At 37.6% G+C, this 23,676-nt stretch overlaps 1 long non-coding RNA gene and 1 pseudogene across 1 annotated transcript in view; both read left to right on the forward strand.

Annotated features, from left to right (window-relative positions):
• The window catches only part of LOC123579251, a 113,581-nt gene that overhangs the window by 7,077 nt on the left and 82,828 nt on the right, over nt 1-23,676 (forward strand). The window lies entirely within an intron of this gene.
• Nucleotides 10,228-10,650, forward strand: LOC123578416 (annotated as a pseudogene).

Genomic DNA, 23,676 nt, shown 5'->3' on the forward strand with positions numbered 1-23,676 from the left:
CCACCTGCCTCCCTGCCCCCTGTTCCCTAGGCCTACTGAGCCTCCTTCTCTCTCCTGCCCATGACTACTTTCATTCTCTTCCCTGTCAGGTGCATGGGCATGGACACAGCATGTCAGAGTTGGTCACACTGCCCTATGACATCTTGGAGTAGGACATGATACCTTACTCTAGGCTGGCAGCACAATGCCCTGTCTGGCAGGTGATTGACCAGAGATTGTGTCTCATCGGGGAAAAGTCTTTTGCCTACCCCCCAGTCCAATTACCATGTATGTCCTGTCTGGGAGGTTTAAAGATCTGTAGTACATGCTCATATATTGTTGGTCTCTGCAGTGGCAAGCCTGCAGGAAAAGGATAAAGCAGATCCTACTCCTGAATACCCCACCCCTGGCCAGGGCACAGTGTGTCAGTTCACGAGCTCGTGGATGGAGACCCAGGCACCCGCAGGATTTTTTTCATGTGGCAGTGCCTATGAGCACCTCTGAGAGTCTGTACTCACCCTCAAAGATCCTTGTGTCCAGGAGCACTCTCTCAGACAGATCTATTCCTGAGCAATTCTCTCTTTCTCCTTGCAACCTTCCTGAAGCTGACATGTATTTGTCCCACCGGATGAGCTTGAGACACCCTCCAGAGATGAGCCATGAGATAATAATTGAGTAATTTCAGGACACAGAGTCAAATGAGATACAAATAATTAGCAGGTAACATGTATCAAGCTAATATTAATTATAAATTAAGGTTCCATTGAAGTAGAGTCTACATCTGTTTTGTCAAATACCAAATATTAATTGCATTCCTGTCAGAATGGCCGGTATAGGTTAGGTATTTAATAAATATAGGTATTGAATGGATGAATGAATGAATGATGAAATGAATGAACATAGGTTTGTATAAGGATTAAATAAGAAAACCAGCATAGTGTCTGGTACATAGGGCTCAAATTGGTGGTTGTGGACATCGTAGCAATGATAGTAATAAAAATGGTAATGATGGTGGTGATGATGACAATGGTACTCTTCCACCTGATACAATATACTTTCTGTAAAATTACATTTCTTAATATACAAATTAATCATTTTTTAAGATATGACTTGTGATTTCTTTCTCTTGTGCTCTGTGGCTTTGCCCCATATATTCTTCTGACTGAAATATTATTCATCGTTCCCTCTTATCCTGTAGCTTATTCGTAACTTTTATTTCCTCAATTTATATTTTAAAAATTAGCTAAATATTATGCACTCTGGGAGATCTGTCTGGACATATCTGGCTAGGTCATATCTGCCTGTCTATCTTTTAACTCTTTCACCCTTTTTAAAAAATGTTTATTTTTGAAAGAAAGAGAGCATGCACACATGTGGGAGTGGAGGAGGGGCCGAGGGAGAGGGGGACAGAGGATCTGAAGGGGGCTCTGTGCTGACAGCAGAGATCCTGTTGCAGGACTCAAACTCAAGAATTTTAACATCACGACCTGAGCCAAAGTTGGACACTTAACCAACTGAGCCACCCAGGCACCCCTCTCACACTTGTAGTACATATCAGTCTTGCAATTCCTGTCTGTGTGATTTTTGGATAGTTTTAATTATCTCTCACTCTTGCTATATGTTGGGTGTGTATAGGGTCTACTTTTTTTTTTTATACAATAATCATTTATTTCTCAGCTGTGGAGACTGGGAAGTCCAAGACCAAAGTGCAGGCAGATTTGGGATATGATGAGGACCAGCTTCCTTTATGCTGTTTAGGTCTCTTTTATAAGGGCACTAATCTCTTCATGTGTGCTCCACCTTCATTATGTGATCACCTCCAAAGGGCCCCATCCCCTAATACCATCACAGTGGCGGTGAGGATTTCAGTTTATTAATTTTGGAATATAGGGTCTTCATTTTTGCTTAATGTGATAGCCCAACACATAGCTCAGATCCTGGCACGTAGTTCCCATGTAACACACATTTACTGCATGAATTTTTTATTGAAGATGTTAAAAAAAAAAGTACAGGAAATGTAGATGGTGGGGTTGCAGCAAATGAAGATGGGGGGGGATTAATAGAAGCATTATTCTAAGTAGTAGAAACATTTCCTGTGTCTTTATTCCCAAATGATTCTCTTTACTGCTTCTCTTTCAACCCCTTTTTGAATTCTTGTGATGCCTATTCAAGTTTGTGCGTGTATTTACTTGTTTCTTCTTCATGTTGTTCCTTTCTCCCAAAGAGCGCCCCTGGTAGCTCTGACAAATCAAGGGAGGATATTCATTCTTTGAGCTTGCAGAGCTCTGCTACATAGCCTCAGGTAAAATTGTTCAAAGAGCCCAAAAGGAAAGTAAAAAGAGCCAACAGAACACCTAACATGATGCCATCTTTCCCCTTGGGTTTACCTTTTCTGCATTTCTGGTTGCCTCTAAGTTGATTGAGCAAGAATTCACTCTCAAACACTTGAAAAGACTTAGCCAAATCTCCGTATACGTGGAAGATATTCTAGATCAGACACATTCATGTTTGTAGGTGTTGAAGTTTTATAATATGAATGGAGCCTTCAAAATAAAAAATACAAAATTATGAATTTAAATCTATATGAAATACCATATTGATTTAGAATGAGTAAAGAAGTCACAACAGAATATAATTTAAAAAATTACAAATGTCACATGATGCAAAAGAATAGCATATTTTTAAAATTAATTCCTTGAAACAGTACCTTAAGAGTTTCTGTTTCCTAAATTATTTGGCAGCATAATCTTATGATAGCTTTAGATTATTTTCTCTTGTAGAGTGAATAGAAAGTTAACTTCAGGCTCTTTATTTATTTATTTTTTTAACGTTTATTTATTTTTGAGACAGAGAGAGACAGAGCATGAACGGGGCAGGGTCAGAGAGAGGGAGACACAGAATCTGAAACAGGCTCCAGGTTCTGAGCTGTCAGCACAGAGCCCGACTCGGGGCTCGAACTCACGGACCGCGAGATCATGAACTGAGCTGAAGTCGGCCGCTTAACCCACTGAGCCACCCAGGCGCCCCAACTTCAGGCTCTTTAAAAGGAAGTTTGATTTTTTAAATTTATTGTTCTTGAATTGCCAAATATACTCTTGATGGAATAAAAATTGTAATTTGATTAGGCTTCATTGAGAACCAAATCTTTTTCTTTTTAAGTTTCATGTGTGTGGGTTGGAAAAAAATTCTATTGACAAGCTTTAAATTTTAAATATTTTTTTTTCTTTCTTCTATCAGATAATTCTGGTGCCAGGGGCCAAATCACAAATGTACAAATCACATATTTGTACATGATACTACACTCATCAGTGTGGTGCTGTGGTCAGTGGAAGATAGGTAAATCTTTGGAAGTCCCTACGTTGCGACACCTAGAAATAACTATGATACACAAAGCTACTGAACCATGTAAATATATTCTGCTAAATCCACAAAGTCCCAGCAGACTCTCCAGTCAGCTAGACCCCAAAATGTCCACAGGGTACGTCACTCCTAACCCATGGGAGAAGAAAGGCAAAGAGTGATTGGAGAAGGAAAGAAACAATGGTCTTGACTAATTGAGGTTAAAATGTCTTTGCCACTTTTATAAAAACACGACCATGTGACTCCAGTGTTGGTCTCTCTATAGATAATGGGCACCTGTAGATGAGAAGCCCTGAAATATGTTTCACTCCCTGTTTGGTAAACATATCTTTGCTTCCTACACAAATTTCTCTCAACAAATGTCATTTAGTTATGCTGGCCTTTCTCCAAATCACTGAGATAATACTTTTCAGGGACACAGTAGAGGTGCAATATGGTTGTCATGTTGCCCTTCAAATGAGAGTTATTGAATAAAGGTGCTGACTTAAAACCTAAATAGTACTAGATTCTAGATTATGCTAGAGGGAAAATAGAAAGAATAACTGTCTTCATGCCTCTCACTGCAAACGTTTGTTGACTATATACAATGTACCGGACACTGCATTGAGTGCTTACGCGTAGTTGTTCATTGGCTGTTTATAATGTCCCTGTGAGGATATCTGTAGTGAGTTCCACTGTATAGGCCAGAATGCTGAAATAGACAAATTCAGTAAACTACCCCAAGGACAAGCTGATGAAACTGACCTTTTCATTAAGGAAGTCTGATTCCAGCATTGGCACTCTCAGCCACTCTATTCTGCTTCATGTTACCCCCCGCCCCGGCCCCCCCACCCACCATCCCTCACTACATTGAAAAGCAATGTATTCATCTCTCCCTATGATGTAGAGAAAATAACCTAAGGTGTGGAATGAAAGCAAGTTTAATTTACATCTCCTTTAAATATTATTAGTTGAATGAGCCAGTTACTTTATTGTTGAATGTTTTGCCTCTCATCTGTAAATGAATATTTTTATGACCCTTTTTTGAAGAAGAATTGAACTATTGTATGAGACAACTTTCAGCTCATTGGACAAGTTCTTTGCCTGAACTTCAGATTGTTTACACGGTAGCTGTTTGGCCTTAAGCAACTCCATTCCTCTTACCTGCACAATGGGATTGCATCATTCATTTCTATTGGTGAAATGATACAACAAAAAACAAAGGTGAAAGGGATCCATCAGTCCTAATTTGCATAATGCAAAATGTGTGCTACTAAAACCATAATTATTTCCATATTTTAAATTGATAGCAATTATGGATACCAAGTTTATGAGCATAAGATGTCTCAAAAATTAAGACTTGAACCTGTGTCCATCTTTGAGGAGGATGAGGAGAAAGGAGGTTTGGGTTTGTTCAGTCAATTAAAACTAAATTCCTGATGGCACAAGTTGTTTCTGATTTTGACATTCTGTTCCCATAGCTGGGAACAACAGAACTTAGGTTAGCCACTGGGTCATTTTTTTTTTTTTTAGTTTTTTAAATGATTTTTAAAATTTAGAGAGAGAAAGAGAGAGACAGAGGACAAGCTGGGGAGGGGCAGAGAGAGAGGGAGACACAGAATCTGAAGCATGCTCCCAGGCCCTGAGCTGTCAGCACAGAGCCTGATGCACGGATCAAACTCATGAACCACGAGATCATGACCTGGGCCTAAGTCAGATACTCAACCAACTGAGCCACCCAGGCACCCCTAGGTAAATTATCCCTAGGTAGTTTTTTTTCTCACAAAGAAAGAATCTTCCTGGAGTTCAGAAATAAAATTTTAAAGAGCAGACAATAAAAGAAATAAAACACACTTGTTTATGTACTTAATGTGACTGCGTTTCAGACATCTTCTCTAGATTTTGTTTCTTTTTTATAATGAGGATGACATTTTCTTTGGTGTTGCTTTAAAAATGTAGGCTGTAAACACCGAGAAAGAAAAGAGGCAATTGTTACGTAGTAAACTCAAGTACATTATATTAATCAATTTTACATATCTTTACTCAACCTCATTCATTCAATCCGTGTGTCTTCCCTGGACCACAATTTACTATGAAAGTCATGTCTCTACCTCCACTTTAGTTTGGACCAAGCCCAAGTGAAACTACGAAAAAGGCGTATATAAAGAAAGATAGATGTGGTTTACTGCATGGGGACAGGAAGCAAAATGACCTCTCAAATGTTCCCAACTGAGGACGTGACATTTTCAGAAGAGTCAAAAAAAATTGTGAAGTCACCTTTTCCATATTCCACCCATTTAATGTTGATATATTCATGGCTGGTTACAAGAAAAAGTCAGGGTAAAGTCGCACTAGGAAACAGTAATTCACTTTGGGTGATTATCAGAAAGGACTAATGGCGAAGTTTCCAAAATGCCAGCGTACACAAGATATTGTTGTGGTAAGACTAATGAGCCGGGGTGCGGGGAGAAATCCCCTTCACGTAGTGACAGTTGCCAAGCGCTCTGACATTTTACCATGTGGCCACGGTCTCGTAAATTCCTTCATACGCTGTGCTCCACTGTAAGATCAGAAAGGCAAATGAGAACAAGAGCAGAAGTTCATTCTTCTTATGAATGCAAGTTTTTTCCAGTCTAGTTTCTGGATCTTTAATTGCTACTGCCAATAACGCTTGGCCTTCTTACTGATCTGTAGTCTGTCAAGTTCCCCAGTGAAGGTTTTCAGCTCTGTGAAAGTTTTCAAAACCACAGAGGCTCTCTCCCTATGGCTAGCCCTCCTTGTCAGGTTTAATATGGCTTCTGGGTTTCTCCCTACTGTCCTCAAGTTTTTAACTTGATTTTTTTTTCCCTAAAGCTTGTATATCTATCCTTTGATCATTCACTCATTCATCATCTTTTCCTGCCCTCCAAGCCTAGCACCAGACCAGTATACTGTCTATTAGCCCTTCCTTCCTGTGGTCACCTAGACACATACACATGTGCCTTGTGAAAATGTCACTAATATTTCAGAATTACATGAAATTATCACAGTTCTTATCCCCAGACTGTGATTTCTAACTGACCTCTGAAATAACAGATGGACATTTCTTTTGCCTCAATTTCTTATATTTTTTCCTGTGCTTTGGTCTGTCCACGTATTTCTCTTTTCTACTTTGGTATTCTAATAACTCTTTTTTTTTTAATTTTTTTTAACATTTATTTATTTTTGAGACAGAGAGAGAGCATGAACAGGGGAGGGTCAGAGAAAGAGCAAGACACAGAATCTGAAACAGGCTCCAGGCTCTGAGCTGTCAGCACAGAGCCCGATGCGGGGCTGGAACCCACGGACCGCGAGATCATGACCTGAGCCGAAGTCGGACACTTCACCGACTGAGCCACCCAGGCGCCCCTCTAATAACTCTTAAAATGAATGTGTCTCGTGCAAGCATGCAGCATTAGCACAGAACAAGTTGCTTCCATATTCAAATGGCCAGTTTGCATAACTGTTGAGCACTCCAGTCTGGGTTACATTTCATTTACCACTCATCCCACCTGCGTGACTCTCATGTCCCTCCCTTTGGATCATATTTCCATAGATCCTGTGTTCACCTTTTAGGATCTTCCAGCTGGTAGGTAAATCAGCAACTGGATTATTACAACCTGATATCCAAGTCCCTTTCTCCTCCAATTCTAGGGATGGGATCCCTGCCACTTCTCTCCCTTCCTCTTTCTGGTATCACCCTCTGCTGTTAGGGTCATTTCTTACCCTTCTGAGGTTTACACTGCCCATAGCAGTTCACCCATAGTGTAAGAAGTAGCTTGTACCCCTGGAACCATATAGTATCTATGAAATCTCATTGGATGATTTGGTAGCCTTCTTGACCCCTTTCTATACGTCTCATTCCACCCTGTGTACAGCATTTAGACTCTGTAAAAGTGGCTTCAGTTCAGATATGGGCATGTTTGTCATTACAGAAAAATCTGTTTTGATGCACACGATCATATCTGGAATAGGGAAGTGCATAACTCTCAGGACCTGTTCTCAGGATCCTCCACCTGCTATTTGTTGGTCCCTCTCTGCCCAGCCCTGCATAGATTACCACTAAGTATGTCTGCATCTGCAGGTTGTGCTTTGCTCTGTGGCTCAGTGCCAGAACTGGAACAAGAGTAATAATAATTGGCATTGTTTTTGAATACTACTCATGTCAGGCACTGGACCAATGCTTTACAAACATCATGCCTTTTTATTCATCATATATATGAAAATTGAGGCTCAGAGATTAGTTAATTTACTCAGGATGGCAAGGTGATTAAGTGACAGCAAGCTTTCAAAACCAAATCTTAATAATTCTCAAGGTCCTTGCTCTTAATGTTAGTATCAGAGCTGTGCTAGAAATGCTTGCCCTACTGCAGTGGGATCTTTAAGTAGAGACCCACTTACTTGAACCAAAGCCTAAAGGGCATTGGGGGAAGAAAATCACTGCTGAATGCCCATCACCTAAAGCAGTGCCTGGAACGTTGCAAATGCTCCATACATGTTTATTGAGCAAATGAAATCTATGGTAGTCTACTCTTCAAATACAATTAGAATCAAATGTAGGAAATCCCAAATCTGCCAATTTTCTGTTAATCCCTTAACAATTGAGTGTGCTCTCTGGACCAGTGGTATGGCTTCTCTGAAGAAAAGTTTGTTAAAAATGCAGACTCTCAGGCCTGACCCCAGAGGCAGGGAATAAGCATCCGTGTTTTAACAAGATCCCCTGGGTGTTGTGTCTGCAAATTAAGCTGGGACAGGACTGGCCTAATTTTAGTCAGAGTTCAATGAGGCAGAATGGCTTGGAATGTCCCCTTACCTACATAAGAGACTTCTGTTATTTTCACTCTGCTGTTTGAGCATCCTCCCTAGGATAAAGATATTGCTCTCCAGGACAAGTGCCCACTTACAGCCTTTTATAAATAAAGGTACAGTTGGAAAAGATGGAGACTTGTCTTCCTGTTTTATTGAAAATTAGAGTTCTGTACTTTGTGAGGTTTAGCTTAAGAATTAATCTGCAGTCTTCTGCCCCTGGTAGTATTGGAGAGATAGAACATGACTATTGTAAATGTGCATCAACAGGTGATTTCTCTGCCCCACTAGTAACACAATGACATCCAAATGAGTGATTATGATGAGTTTGGAAAGGAAAGAATTGGTATAAAGAAACTTAGGAAGCTTTTTTTAAAAAATAATTTGGAAACTTATAAAATCTCTTAAGCTATATGAGGCCTTTTTAAAAAAAATCATGAAAAATAGGAAGCCATGTAACCAATACTGCAATGTAGTATTCTACTATCCATATGACCCCTTTCCTTTGAATCCCTATTTATGTTACCTGAGGAACTTAGAGAACAGTGGTAAAGAATGTGTGCTTATGGAAAGGAATAGTCTTTGTATTTATTTTCTAATTATGTAACTCATGAACTCAAAAGAAATGATTACTTAAGCTATGTTGAGTCTCCATACTTTTAAGAAAAAGTAAGTTAATTCAGAGTCATCAATGGAACACACAAAGCTGGTATGATCCAGAGCTGAAACAAACGTAGGAAAAGTTTCCTATAATAGTGCTCAATTGATTGTATCTGTTTTCTGATCCTTAAAATAATATTGCTAGGCCTAAAATAGTATATGCAGTTCTGGTTGTAATGCTTAAAAATATAAACAAATTAGAATGTTTTCAGTGATGAGGAGTCAAGATGATAGAGGGAAAATTGGGAATGACGGAAGAAACTGAGAGTATTTCAGATGGAGGAGACATATTCCAAGGAGAAATGACTGCCTGGCATAACTATGGAATGAGTGATTAGAAGTCCTGTGAGTGGCTTCATGCCATAGAAGGGCAGTATGTGGTTGGAAAAAATTTGTCTCTGGTGGTTAGAACTATCTGAGAAAGTCTCTTGCTACAGAAAATTTCTGTGATGCTGAGGGAAGGGCCGGTCAGGAATTGAATCTCATTTATCCTTGTATCTAGGGCTTGCTATCGAGTGGATGACCAGGAAGTGTATAAAATCAAACTCATTATATTTTGCCTCAACTTGCCCTTGTGTCTGACTCCAGTATCAGTTCATCCCACAAATCTCAGAGATGATGAGAGATGGGCTTGTCCCTAAATATTGCTAAAGGACTCAGGTTTTTTAGCATTTCTCCTTGCTTTTTCTCCAGATGTGCAGTGTTTTTCAAGTTCAGTAATTATATTACATTGTCATGATTTTCACCATATCCGCATAAAGTCTCTACTTATTTTCCTTTAAACTGACTCCCTTTTAGTGTAAATAAATGTATCTTTAAAGGAAACTTTGCATTACTGCACAGGAGAAATTAACAAGTGTTAATAGAGTGCTAAAGACATCTTAACATGGTATGCAAACTTCTTTATTAATGTAACTAGAAAGAATGGAAAAATAAATAACTTTCTCAGCAATTCAATGACATTTGGTTGGAGTATCTGCCATTTAAAACAATTTTGAGTATTACTCACACTTTCAGTGATATGGTCAATGTCTTGGGTCTTATGTTTTTGATACCCATTGAGCTGAAATCTTTGGATTTGAGATCTAGTGCAGAAAACATTTTGCTCTGATTTGTTTTCTGTAGGGTTTCCCTTTCTTCCAAACTTCTGTGGTATTCTTCTCTGCTAGTATTGGACATCCATTTGTTCCATGCTCTAATGTAACACAGGCATACTTCAGAGATAACATAGATTTGATTCCAGACCACTGCAGTTAAGCAAGTATGGTGATCAGGCAAGTAATGGATTTTGGGGTTTCCCAGTGCATATAAAATTTATGTTTACACTATACTGTGCAATAAAGTTAAGCGTGCAATAGTTTTATATCTAGAAAAATATGTACATATCTTTGCTTAAAAAATAGTCCTTTGCAAAGAGTGGATAAGATGGCATAAGTGGAGCAGAAGAAGAAGCAAGTTCACCTCCTGCAGCTTGGACCTTGACCAGCTGCTGGGCAGGTCCTATGAACAGTTGATGCAGCTGCACACTGCCTTTCAGCAACAGAGGCTGAACTGGGGTTTGCAGAGGAAGCAGCTCTGCTGAAGCGCCTGCACAAGGCCAATAAGGAGGCCTCCCTAATGGAGAAGTCCAAAGTGGTTAAGGCATGCCTTCAGGACATGATCATTTTGCCTGTGATGGGGGGCAACATGGCGGGTGTTTACAGTGGCAAGACCTTCAGTCAGGTGGAAATGAAGCCTGAGATGATTGGCTACTACCTGGGTGAGTTCTCCCTCACCTCTAAGCTTGTGAAGCATGGCAAGCCTAGCGTTGGGGCCACCCACTCGTCCTGCTTCATCCTTCTGAAGTAGCCTGTTTGGCTAATAAAAGCACAGACTTCTCTGGAAAAAAAAAGAAATCCTTCATTGATAATTTAAAAAGTACTAGTCATCATTGGGCTTTCATCATGTCATAATCTTGTTGATGGAGACTCTTGCCTCAACGTTGATGGCTGCTGACTGATCAGGCTGGTGGCTGCCGGAGTTTGGGGTGGCTGTGGCAATTTCTTTAAAAAGACAACAGTAGAATTTGCTGCATCGGTTGACTCTTCTTTTCATGAATGATTTCTCTGTAGCATGCTAAGCTGTTTGATGGCATTTTACCCACAGTAGATCTTGTTTTGAAATTGGAGTCAGTCCTCTCAAAGCCTGCTAAGTTTACAGAATATTCTAAATCCTTTGTTGTCGTTTTAACAATCTTCACAGCGTCTTCACCAGGAGCAGATTCCATCTCAAGAAACCAGTTTTTTGCTCATCCATGAGAAGCAACTCCTCAGCCGTTAAAGTTTTATCATGAGATTGCAGCAATCCGGTCCCATGTCCAGGCACCACTTGGGTTTACTATTTCCACCACATCAGCGGTCAGAACACATACAGCATTTGTCAGTTAATTTTGCCATTTTAAAGGGCCTGGGTTTTGGTGCCCCAAAACAGTTACAATAGTGACATCGAAGATCACTGACCAGAGATCAGCATAACAAATATAATAATAATGAAAAACTTTGAAATACTATGAGAATTACCAAAATGTGACAAAGAGACACAAGGTGAGCAAATCCTATTGAAAAAGTGATGCTGACAGACTGGTTAGATGCAGGGTTGCCACAAACCTTTAATTTGTAAAAAACAAACAAACAAACAAACAAACAAACAAAAAACAATATCTGCAAAGTGGGATGAAGCAAAATGCAATAAAAAGGAGGTATGCTGGGGGCACCTTGGTAGCTTAGTTGGTTAAGCATCTGACTCTGGATCTCAGCTCAGGTCATGATCTCACAGTTCGTGACCTCAGGTCCCACATTGGGGTCTGCACTGACAGCATAGAGCCTGCCTGGAATTCTGTCTGTCCTCTCACTCTCCCTCTCTCTGTCCTCCCCCCCCCCCCCCGCCCCAACATGCATGTATGTATGCGTTCTCTCTCTCTCTCAAAATAAACAAACTTAAAAGAAAAAGAGGTATGCTTCTATGTCACTTGAACTAATGATTCTTTTTTTTTTTTTTTCCTAGAGCAATTCTATTATGAAACCCTCTGAACTGTTAATTTTTCCATGTGGCAGCTTTTATTTCCTGGGATCTCCAACATTTCATTGCTCTTGAGCCATAATACTGATGACAAAATCCTAAGATTCTATTTTTAATCCTTATCTGCTTCCTCTTGATAAACTCTCACTAGTTATCAGTAATAAAAAAAAAATTGGTTAGAAACAGATGAACCTGTTTTAATACATCCAGGAACAGATACATAATTGAAAATGTAAATTCCTTTTCCATATGAGCCTTGTTTTTGGAGTCATGTGCTGTGTATGAGAAAAAGGCAAAATGATCAGTGGCAGGATCTAGCATGCATGAGGGATCGATGCTTTGTGCTGAACATTCTGGTGATAAATGCTAAATCTGACATGTGTCTGTGATTTTACCCCATTACAGTTGGCATTCTGAAACTTCCAGAAGCTGTGCAATATTCCATAAAGAACATAGGCCTTTGACTCTGACAAATCTGAGTATGAGTCTGAATTCCCTACTAATTAAGTGTGAGGCTCTGGGCTAGTTGTTGAATCATTCCAAGCTTTATATGCTTTCTCAGAATGTTAAAATAAAAATGTCTTCATGCATGGTCATGAGAAATCTTAGCATGTGCCTTTGAAGTGAACCTGGGTTAATATTTGTAGGGAGTTACAGAGTGGGTCTAATTCCCTGTATATCTCACAGTGGTACACAAAAATCTAAAGGATCTTGGAAGGATGTTGTCAAATATTAAATCCCTCACTCTAAGAAGAGGAAAACAAGGAACTCAGAAATTCACCTACTTGAAATGTAAGGTTGCTTTTCATCAATTCAGAAGGTGAAAATACACTAGACTTATCATCAGGGCTGATTTAGGAATACCATTATCTAAATGACCAGTGTAACTTTATTTGCGGAAATCTTATCCTCCAAAAAGAGAACCATATTAGTTTTCTCCTTTTTAATTATGGAAGTTTTCATTCCTTGACATTATTTAGCAATATCTAATTCTTAAGAAAACAATATGTAACAAAGAAGATTAAAATGGAATGTGAATTATATTCAGCCTTTTAAAATGTCTGTGCATGCATGAGCTCATAACACACACTCAGACATACACACACACACACACACACACACACACACACACAACTTGCAAAAATGCTTCTTGATATTCTATGATGGCTAAGAAAAATGAATATGTTTGGGAATTACTGTTCAGTAGTTTAGAAAATGGAATTTAAGATTGGTTTAAATAATGTGATAAAGACCTTTCAGCCCTTTTCCCCTTGTTTTATATAGTTTCATTTCTTTAATAATCATTTTTTTGGTCCAACAGTATACCCCAGGTAGATATCTACATGTTTGACATAATGAAACAATGTCATTACTCTGTTATAAAAAATTCCCAGTGTAATAATAAACCAAATAACTTCTCACCTACTACAAACATCTGTGTCAAAGGAAGGAGAATTGCATAGACTGGAGCTATTTCCTACTCCTCAAACCTCCATATCTGGATGTCTTTTTTCATAGTGTAAGCTATAAATTGAATGGCATAATTTGATGATGGACATAGAACTGTATATTAGTTTTTATTTTGACAAAATCATTAAACATCACATAGGTTGAAAAATGAATCACGAGGCCCTAAGCCTGCCTTAGAAGATTGCACTTCATAAACTGAATTGCTCACATGGGCAACATTTTGGTGGAAGTTATAGATTTTCTAGCATATCTCTGATAGATAGGACTAATATAACTTCAATAAAAACTCTGGATATGTCAATATAAAATTTTCCCTACCATTGAAAGATGTAAGATACTCCAACTAATAAATCGGACGACAACCTATTCCTTAAGGTATACTAACATACATATTGGGTTACAACAAGCAACAAAATCATCGAGGTAATAAACCACAGCCACAGAGGGGCCATTGGAGAAGGTTTCTTTCCATTGCAAGAGCCCAGCATGATGTCTGTAGGTATGAATTCACCCCCCTCCCCAGAATGTTAATTTTCAATAATTGACTCAGTTATATGTGCAGTGATTTAGAACTACATATAAACGATACCTGAAAGCCATATGTACACTTATATTTTTGACACTTCACATAAATTATATCCCATAAACTAGTGGTGATGTGCAAATTCATTAGGGACCTTCAACTGTGAAACATACCAGTAATGCATCTTGAGTTTAATGTAACAGTTAGCCCATGATATATGAGCTTCATACCTAAATATCTGGTTAGGTAGCAGTAATGGTTTTGGGTCATGTGTGGGGTTTTATCAGATTAGGTCTGAGATCCTAGGTAAACTAAAAAGCACAACTATAATAAAGGTATAATTTATGCATTTTTCCAAAATTTTGTGGTTGCTTGAGGCTGTATATTATTTAGCTTTACAGGCCTTGATTTCATTACTTGAAAATTAAAGGTGATAATGAATATCTCCTAAGAAGGGTAAGGGGGTTAAATTTTGAAGCAAGAAGTACAATTTTTGGTAACAAAGAGATGTTCGTTCCCGTGTCTCACCCATGTAGGTCACTTTTCATCTTTATGGTAGATAGTACTTTGGATACTATACTTTATTTGTGATCCATTGTTTTCTGTTTCATTTTTTTATGGGACATTAATCACCCCCTTCTCTCTTTGTATTTGTCAAGGTTCTCTAGAGAAACAGAACTAAGAGGGTGTGTATATACGTGTGTGTGTGTGTGTGTGTGTGTGTGTGTGTGTGTATTTATGTTAAGGAACTGGCTCACACAATTATAGAGATTGGTAAATCAGGAATCTGCAATTCAAGTCCAAAGGTCATCTGCTGGCAAAATTCCCTCTTGCTTCTGGGGGGTCAGTTTTTATTTAATTAAAGCTTTCAACTGATTAGATGAGGCCCATCACATTATGGAGAGCAATTTGCTTTATTCAAAGTTCATCAATTTAGGGGCGCCTGAGTGGCTCAGTCGGTTAAGCGTTCAACTTCAGCTCAGGTCACGATCTCACGGTCCGTGAGTTCGAGTCCCGCATCCTGCTCTGGGCTGATGGCTCAGGGCCTGGAGCCTGTTTCCGGTTCTGTGTCTCCCTCTCTCTCTGCCCCTCCCCCGTTCATGCTCTGTCTCTCTCTGTCTCAAAAATAAATAAACGTTAAAAAAAAATATTTACAAAGTTCATCAATTTAAATGTTAGTTACATCACAAAACACCTCACAGTAACATTCAGAATGTTTTACCACAGATTCAGTACCACCTTCCAGCTGAATTGACACATAAATGTAACTATCCCACCTGTCTTTCAGAAACATATTGTCATGTGTCCTCCTCAAACAGTGTTCTTCTTTGCCCAGAATCCTACTCCTTGGCAAGTGAGAGTCAACCTTACTAGATTTTGGTAACTGATGGCAGCAGGTTTTAAAATAGACATTCTGGAAAAAAAAAATACATTTAATAAGAAGGAGTTAGGTTTTATTTTTAATCTTTGTAGGTTCTCGTCCAGCACTTTGACCTTCAGAAGTCCAAATCTGCATCATACAAAATATATTAAAAAGCTTTAAAATGTCAGTTTTTATAATAAATTAGAAGACTTTTTATAGTTGGCTTTTATAATAATTTGGGCATGAGTAACTTATTTAGTTTAAAATTGAATATCCTTTTTTTAGCAAACATTGGTGCCCACGTAAGAGCTCTTGCTAAGTGGGAAAACATACGACATGTTTTCAATATGATGGGTATTTTTGATGGCTAATTTAACAACTTATTTATTTAAAAATTAATGAGTTTTCTTAATGTTATCTTTTTAGGCACCAAAATATTTATTAATTCGTATTAGTGATTTTGCATTTTTCATGTTATTTAACCTCATTTGCTTAATGTCTGTATTTGAAAATTGAAGATATTAGTGAATGTCTTTTAGGGAGGTCACAGGGGATAGTCTTGGGAAAAAAATAGCACAATACTTTGAACCAAAAAATGTTGTGTTTTCATTTCTTTAAAACAGGATATATTTCTCCTTACAGAGAACTGAGGAGGTTAAAAATATCTGTCTAGCTCTTTGAAATTCTTCTGGGTGCCAGGCATGATGGTGACCATGATCAGTGAGAGAATTCAACTGTTTTTCTCTAAATTTGAAGAAATCATCTATCATGTTCTCTATTATCTCCCCTAACCATAGTCCCTGAAAGAATACAACTCTTCACTCCTCTAGAAATTGAGACCAGGCATATTAGTTATCTTTATGACTAATTCCTTCTTTAATTCTAAAATAAGCATTAAACAGATTTATTATTGACATTGGTTTGGAATATCATCTAAAGAGCGTTTAAATCTTTCCATATGAGGTAGAATCACAGTAACCACCCTCTGATACCAAGAATGATCTTAGAAAGCAATCAAGATTAAAGATGAGACTCAAATGACTCTAATTGTTTTTCTCAACAGCTATCATAGATACTTGCCCCTCAAATATGATGGCATCCTGTCTTAGAAAACACACCTATTTAGAAAATATTCTAACCCTCAAAACTCACATTCTAGACTTAATTTTGGTGAAAGACCACAGCTTGGAGTTATTGCCAATCTTATTCTGCCTCGTAATAAAAAAAATCACGTAACAGGGCATCTCTTTTATTCATTGCTTCTACTGTTCTGCCTAACTCATAGGTTAATGTGATCACTCCCAACATTTTTAAATTCAGTTTAACAAACTGAACTCATGTTGGGTGATATAGAAATCAGGAGATATCCAAGAGTTAGGGCTATCCTCATGTATGAAAAATAGAATGGAAGAGATTAATATTTCATTGGTCTCTGTGATTTTAACTTTTAAGGAATGTGATGAAATGAAACCACAACAGAAAACAATGTGCATAAATCTCTATTACATTTTACATGTAAAAGTGGTCTAAACACTTAATGGAAATATAATGACAGAAATGAGATTCGTTTCCATCTGTGGTAGGTAGAATGTTGTCCCTCCAAAGACACCCATGTTATCATCCCCAGAACATGTGAATATATTACCTTGCATAGCAAAAGAAATTTTGTTCTTTGAAGATGTGATTAAACCAAGGATCTTGACATGGAAAGATTATCTATGATTATTCTGGCTGGCCTAATGTAATTACAGAGGGCTTTTGAAGAGGGTCAGAATCAGAGAGAGAGCTGAGGATGCTACACTGCTGGCTTTGAATAGGGAGGAAAAGAACACAAGCCAAGGGATTCAGGTCAACTTTAGAAGAGACAAAGGCAAGGAAATTATTTTCCCTTAGAGCTTGCAGAATGAAAGCAGTCCTACTAACACCTTGATTTTAGCTCAGTGATATTTCTGACCTACAGAACTTTTGGACAATAGATTCATGTTGTTCTAAGCCAGGAAGCTTATGTTAACTTATTGTAGCAGCAAGAGGAAATAAATATATCAACCAAGAAAAATTTCAGAGAAACTAGTGTTTCTCTGAACATAAACATGAGATTCCAAAGACAAACCAGCAAAATAAAGTGTCTATATGTCATCTTGAACTAAGGAGAAGGGCACAGGGGTCTGAGACTTCAGAGAGAAAAAAAGCAATTCACAAGATGAAAAAGAGGAAATTTTTGGTAAACAAATGTTTGTTGGTCCATACAGAAACACTGGGGCATAGAGAGGAATTTTAATGAATTCTGCTAAATTCCTCCCTGTCTACCATACATAGTTCATGTTATACTGTAGTTACCAAAGGTGATAGCTGTCTTTCAGGCGCAGTTCCTATATCTAAATTCTTTTAGGTAGTTAGGAAGAAGGTCAGCTTCTTCCTGAGTCTTTTGAGCCTGATGAGTTTCAGCTTGAAATAATCTGCTTGCAAAGTGGCACATCTAGGGGCATCTCATCTGAATCCCAACACTGGCATTTAGGGTATGTTTTCTGTAGGTAGAATGGAGGAACAGCTTGCAACAAGGGTTGGAGAGGAACATAATTACTGCTATTGAAGAAGGATATGTTTAATAAATCCCAAACAATATAGTGCGAAAGATGGAGGAGACAGAGGAGAATTTGTAGGTTAAAGTCTGTCTGGGAGTCAACATTTTTCATTTCCATTTATTCAGTAGAAAGACAATGAACACTGGGATATATACACTCACCTACCCCAACCCATGCATTCACACACACACACACACACACACACACACACACACACACACACACATTTACATACACAAACATACAGATTGCTGAATAATCTATGTAATGTCTTAGTGAGTGAGTGGTCATTGATCTTCTTTGCTATCACTATGCCATTCAGCAGTTATGGTTATTTTTGAATTGTTGTTGTTATCATTTCTATTATTTTGCAAATGAGCCCTTTTAGGCACTAATGAGAGGTGCCTGAAAATGGTGAACCAAATTGTAGCAATTGCTTTCAATATCCTGGGGCTATATGGGAAGGAAATAGGCAAAAGGCAAAAGTCAAAATATTTCATGTGTATAACATTGCTAAGTTTTTTTTCCTGCCTTATGTTCCTCAAGAATAGACTGATGCTACCAAATACTCCCTCAGATACTTATTTTAGACATTAAAAGATACAATGCACTCATATCACCTAGGTGGATAAGAAGAGGAAGAAGAGAGAAAGAAATAAAATACTAATATTCATTAAATACATATCAATCCAATGACATACTGTGTTTATTTTTCAACAAAATACATTTTTGATAAGATTTAGTTTTCTATTTCCCTAGTAAACTTTCCATTCTGAAGTTCTGAAGAAATGACAGAGTTGCTCATCAGGGAAATGTTGGTGTCTCTTTACAAATAGATGTTTAATTTTATGGCTGAAATTGCATCCTAGTAAGCAAAAAAAAAAACCAAAAAACAAAAAAAAACCCCAAAAACAAAAAACAAAAAAAACCCCAAAACACCAAAAACAAGTAAACAAAAAGTTTCAGACTTTTTCTGTGAAATGAGTTGATTCTGGGTCACTACAACTTTCTTATCCCTACCATATGTCGATTTAGAGGGAAAAAAATCAAAATAAACTGAAATTATTTTCCATTGAAAAAACTAAAATGACTCATTTTAAAGTATGAATTCATAATTCTCTTGGAAACAGCAACAAAGATAAACATTCCAAATTACTAGGGTTCTGAACAATGCAACATCATGGTTGAGTTAGCACGCTAAACTTTCCAAAAGAATGACTGACAAATTTTACCCAGGCTAGTGGAAATGTTTTGCTTTTCATTTTGTGTAGGAATTAAAAAGGAACTGAGAATTCGCTAAAATGACCCAAAATAGACACAATTAAGAAGAGACAACTTTGAATCTGCCTAAACATAAAACGTGGCATGAGAGCAGGGGGAGTTCTATTTCTATTAAACACAGTGTCTTCAGTGGGAAAATTGAACTGGTCAAGGCTCGTCAGATAGTATTAAGTGAAAGAAGATGGCTAATGGCATGTCACAGAGATCGATGTGTCACCCACCTCTGTCCACCTATGGGCATGGCTTCCCATCACAATGGACAGATGTGTAAATCACAATTGGAAAGAATAGTCAACTGACAAGAGGAAGGGTAGAGAAGCAAGTTCCTTCGAAATGTCAATGCAGGGCCACTCTGTGAGATTTTCAGTTTATAGCAAAGACTATAAAACAAAAATGTCTAACACCCTATTTGCATAAATGATTGCATTACAATGCTTCATTATGAAAATTGATTATATAGTGACCTGTAGTTTGTTTTCAGTTATGAAAGTTAATGCAATTGGCACATGGAAATACTAGATATTAACATACAGGTCCTAGTCAGTCATTAACTGTTTAAAAGATACTATTATTAAATGAGTAATTTTAGCCTCCACTATTGCTTTTCATTTGTTGTATGATTTCATTTTGCTGTAATAACTTTTAAGGATGGCAACAGTGCTCCTTCAGATGTGAAGACTGAATTTCAGGGAACTTGTCACTTGCTGATGTTAATGCTACAAAAGTAGTAGAGTTAAAATTCCAATTTCACTTTTATCTTATCTCAGAGCTTAGGGTTTTTAACAACTAAGTGTAAATACAGATACACACAAACAGCCTATCCTGTATATGTATGTACAAATGCATGTATGTATATGCCTATCTATCTACCTGTCTGTACATACACCATTGGTTCAAATAGTTCTTATATATATTTTAGAATTGTCCCTCACCAGAGCCATTTGAGGAAGTGATAGGCACTATTCTTCAGGTGAGAATAGAGTGGCCTTGGACGAGGAGAGTGCTCAGGTAACAGGAGGAGGCAGAAAGAATGAAAAATCACTTAAGTTTATTTCTACTATGAGAAGGTAAAAAGAACCAAGGTTGCAATTTAGAGCCCCATGTATCTTTCAAAGTATTTCAAGAGGCATATTAAAGCCAAAGTGAGAAATTGATAAGGTATTTTACTGAAGTAGTCAGAATTTCCAGATTGAGGAGAATAAGCCAATAAACCAATCTTTAGTTCTTTGGATATGCCAAAATCTCATCCTTTGCCACTGACACAACCCATTCTTTTTAAATACAAGACAGTTTTCCTAAAAGTGGCAGTAATTTTTTTTTCATGTAAGTACTGTATCAGTGTGGTTAGGTCCATGAATATATGTCAAGATACCTATCTCTGTAATATAGATGCATAAATTCTCTCTAAAGTAGAGACTTTCTCTTGAATGGAGTGATGAGGCAAAAAGACATTGTAATTCTGCAAGTGATAGTTTGGGTTCAAATCCTAATTCTTTTTTGTTGTTGTTTATTTTTTTGTTTATTTATTTATTTTGAGAGAGAAAGCATGAGCAGTAGGAGGGGCAGAAAGAGAGGGGGAGAGAGAGAGAGAAGAATCCAAGCAGGCTCCTTGCTGCCAGCGCAGAGCCTAATGCGGGGCTTGAACTCACGAACCGTGAGATCATGACTGGAGCTGAAACCAAGAGTCGGACGCTTACCTGACTGAGCCACCAGGTGCTCCTGAAATCCTAATTCTTAATGAATTTTACCATTTTCATTATGAAAATGAAAATGGTGGGGTGCCTGGGTGGCTCAGTCAGTTAAGTGTCCAACTCTTAGTTTCGGCTCCAGTCATGATCTCACGGTTTGAGTTCAAGCCCCGCGTTAGGGTCTCTGCTGTCAGCTCAGAGCTGGCTTCAGATCCTGTCCCCTTCTCTCTTTGCCCCTCCCCCCTCTCAAAAATAAATGAACATTAAAAAATAGTATTACATAGCACTTAGGATTCTTGTGGAAAAATAAAGCACTAAAGTATGCATAAAGTCTCACAATAATAACAGGTCTTATTAGGGCCTCAAAGTTCTTTTTTCTTGTCATCCCCGTATCATATAGGGGTTTCAGGTGATATGTGGAAAGATAGATTTCTTGGTTCAGGGTAGGGGCATGTAGCAGAAGATGATAATTTAAAGTCATCCAAAGGCGAATGAAATAACAATACATTAAATGTGTGCTGTCAGCAGTACATACATTAAATTACCTCTGACTTCTATTGTGAGTTGAATTATTATGCAACAGCATCTATCTCTGTGCCTGAAACATCCTGGACAGGCCATATTTTGTAATTAAATCTACATCTGAACTTTTGGCCACATGCAATGTCCTGGGTATGTACCAGCTTCTATCTATGGACACAGAGACAAATAAAACATGGTTCTTATTTTTGAGAACTTCAGAATATGGAGGCAGAGATGTGTGAGACTCAGTATGATGGTTAAATATATTATTTTAAATATTAAAGTTGAATATCACATTCTTTGTGAATCAAACTTATCCTTTGATAATATAGGGGAGACCATTTTATCTCTCAAAATCCTGCATTGTTCACGAGTGGACTCAGGGTTAATGTAAAAATTCTGACAAGGCCATATGTAACTGTTTTTCTGTATAACTTTATGACTTCCACCTCTTACTCTTTCCTTCTGCTTACTCTAATCCAGCTTTTTTGCTTTTCCTCAAACATGTTCTTCTGCCTGAGGTTTTTTGCTTCCTTGCCTACACCACTCTTCCTTAGGTGTTCATTTGTTTTACCCCTTCAGCTCTTTAAAGTCTGTGTTTACATATCACCTTCTCAATGAGGCCATCTTATTGACCATCCTATTGAAAACTGCTACCTATCCAATCCCTTTTTCTTTCTTTCTCACTAGAACACAAGATTCTAGGACAGAAATTCTAGTACAAGGACAGAAATCTTTGTTTTATTTATAGAAGTGTTCTAAGCACGTATAATGGCAGTTGGTGCAAAGTTGACATTGAATTAATATTTGTAGAATGAATTGAGCAACTACTTTGTGGAAATTATATATGTGTTCATAGGGAGGATTAAAATTGATCAGGCTCTTGTGAATGGAAGAAGATTAGCCAGTTGAAGAAAGTAATGCTCTCAGGTAGAAAAAATAATGTGAACATACAGTGTCTTTGGTTGGACATTAGTAAATACTAAGTTTTTTAGGATGAGAGGATGAAATTAAAGCAAGATCAAACTGGAAAGTTAATTCAGTGTCTTATACATCAAATTTGGTAGCTAAATGTTTAGCTTCAGACATTTCTTTAAGGTTTTAAACAGAAGAAGTTATATCAGATCCATCTTTAAGTGATAGCCTTTGTGACATTGGTAGAATCATGACCCTTTAGAAGACAATAATGATTCAAACTGGATTCATGGTGGTGAAAAACAAAAGAAATTAGCAGAGTTAAATAACATTTCCGATAAAGGCTCAACAGAATTTGGCAATTTAATGGATACAGGAACCAAAGGAAAGAAATGAATTAAGAAATTGGAAATTTTTCTTGGCTAAAGAACTGGCTATCCAGTAATATGATTGGGGAACGTAGAGTATATAACATGAGGATCAATAGATAATGGGTTCAATTTTACACGTGGGTTAAGTAAAGCATGCAGCAGAAGAATTGAAAAAGTCAATTTGCATAAAGTTCTGAAGCTCGAGGGAAAGAGAATTTAGAGAGACGCTTAAGATTAATTTATATATACATAGCAGATAGAGTCATGGGCATGGACACAATCAATGAAAGAAAGATAGAATTGGGAAAATGATCAGGAGACATCTCTGGAGAATAATAAACTTTCACAAATAGACCATGCATAAGTATTATGGCACATCCATATAAAAGAGTCATGGAAGAACAGAGGAAGGAATGTATAATGATAGTTTTTTTAAGAAAGTCGTCACAGAGGAGGTCTCAGAGGACTCAAAAAGAAAGGGATCTTGCTCAAAGAGCCTTTCAGACAAAGACCGATAATTTTGCTTGTAAATATAGTAACTTAGGGGTACTTTGCTGTAGCTAATAGACAAGGTCATGGGTTTGGAGACAGACATTAAGACAAAAAAATTAGCCTGATTTATAAAACCCCTACACAAACTGGTTACCATCCTAAAAAAAATCATTGTTTTCCATTTTATGTACTGAGCTCGTAACAAGCTTTAAAATAAGAGTGAAATAGTAATAATAGTAATATTTATATTTTGAAAAGATAAGGCAGCATCTTTAATACTGATGCACTGACAGGGGAGTCAAGGAGCCAAATTAAGAGAGATAATAATAATTATCTCTGACAGTGGGAAGGAAGGAGAAGAGAACATATTTGAGAAATGTTGGAATGAATAGGCACTAGTCATAGGACTGAAAACATGAGCTATTGTGGTAGGTAAGGGGAAGGAAAAATTGGAGATAGCTACAGCTTAGTGCAGTGTTTGAATAAATATTCTATTTATCAATGTCGGGAAAAATTAGAATTTTATTTTATTTTTAAAATAAAACTGCAATAAAGTTTGGATTGAGCAGATACTTAGAGTTGTGAATTAGCAGTTTCCGTTAGCTGGTAT

This window comes from Leopardus geoffroyi, chromosome E2, assembly GCF_018350155.1.
Source record: "Leopardus geoffroyi isolate Oge1 chromosome E2, O.geoffroyi_Oge1_pat1.0, whole genome shotgun sequence".
Taxonomy (NCBI): Eukaryota; Metazoa; Chordata; class Mammalia; order Carnivora; family Felidae; genus Leopardus; species Leopardus geoffroyi.